The following is a 1,810-nucleotide window of genomic DNA, read 5'->3' on the forward strand; positions in this document are numbered from 1 at the left end:
GAATCATCCGACCTCCCTACCATTTCATTCACAAAAAAGATGGGCAGGGAATAATCCATGGACACGATGATCCAGTAGCAATAACTATGATCCTGGAAAATGCCCATCTCCACAGAACCCTAGTAGACCAAGGAAGCTCAGCGGACATCCTTTTTAAACCCGCTTTTGACAAACTAGGGTTGGATGAGAAAGAGTTAAGAGCCTACCCCGACACCTTATACGAATTAGGCGACACGCCAATAAAGCCACTGGGATTTTTGCCCCTCCACACCACTTTTGGAAAAGGGAAAAAATCAAAAACTCTGAGTATAGACTTCATAGTCATTGATGTAGGGTCAGCATATAATGCTTTAATCGGCAGAGCTACCCTTAATCGACTCGGAGTGGTGGTATCCACTCCCCACCTTTGTATGAAATTCCCGACCCCAGCGGGGATAGCAACGGTAAGGGGAGATCAGAAATTGGCAAGGAAATGCTACAATGAAAGCCTAAACCTGAGAGGAAAAGGCAGAGAAGTTCACACAATAGAGCTCGGTGGTGCAAAGGCTAGAGAAGAGCTGCGACCACAGCCGGGAGGAAAAACCGAGGAGATACAGGTCGGCAAAGAGGAAGGAAAAAACACTCACATAGGAGCCAACCTAGGGGAAACCCTGAAACAAAGGTTGGGTGAACTCCTAAGAGCTAATTCCAACCTCTTCGCCTGGAAGGCTTCCGACATGCCCGGAATTGATCCCGAGCTCACGTCTCACAGGCTCTCGGTTTACCCAGGATCCCGACCTGTACAGCAAAGAAGACGCAAGCTCGGCCCAGAAAGGGCCTCCATAGTAGAAGAGCAAGTACAGGCGCTCCTAGAAGCCGGCTTTATCAGAGAGGTCAGATACCCAACATGGCTAGCCAATGTAGTGCTAGTCAAAAAACAAAATGGTAAATGGAGAATGTGCGTCGACTATACCGACTTGAATAAGGCATGTCCTAAGGACCCTTATCCCCTACCGAGTATTGATACCCTGGTGGACTCCAGCTCAGGGTACCAATACCTATCGTTCATGGATGCCTACTCGGGATATAATCAAATCCCGATGCATGAACCCGACCAGGAAAAAACATCGTTCATCACACCAAAAGCCAATTACTGCTACGTGGTCATGCCATTCGGACTGAAGAATGCAGGAGCCACGTACCAAAGGCTGATGAACAAAGTGTTTTCCCCCCATCTAGGAAGCCTAATGGAGGTATACGTCGACGACATGTTAGTAAAAACCAAGCAAGAAGTCGACCTCTTAACCGACCTCTCACAAGTCTTCGACACTATAAGGTTGCATGGGATGAGACTAAATCCCGCAAAATGCGCCTTCGCGGTAGAAGCAGGAAAATTTCTAGGATTTATGCTAACACAAAGAGGGATTGAAGCCAATCCCGACAAATGCCAAGCCATCCTAGAAATGAAAAGCCCGACTTGTTTGAGAGAGGTTCAACAACTCAATGGCCGACTTGCAGCCCTCTCCAGATTTCTGGCAGGATCGGCACTAAAATCCCTTCCATTATTCTCCCTATTAAGGAAGGAATGCCAGTTTGAATGGACTCCGGAATGTGAGGAGGTGTTCCAAGAGTTCAAAAACTTCTTAAGCCAACCTCCTATCTTAACCCGACCGGAACCGGGAAAAGACCTCGTCCTATACCTATCCGTCGCAAACAGAGCTGTCGCATCAGCCCTGATTAGAGAAGACGAGGTCGGGCAACACCCGGTCTATTTCACCAGTAAGGTTCTACAAGGTCCGGAGCTAAGGTACCACAAACTAGAGAAGTTTGC

The sequence above is a fragment of the Arachis duranensis genome, chromosome 9 (genome assembly GCF_000817695.3).
Source record: "Arachis duranensis cultivar V14167 chromosome 9, aradu.V14167.gnm2.J7QH, whole genome shotgun sequence".
NCBI lineage: Eukaryota > Viridiplantae > Streptophyta > Magnoliopsida > Fabales > Fabaceae > Arachis > Arachis duranensis.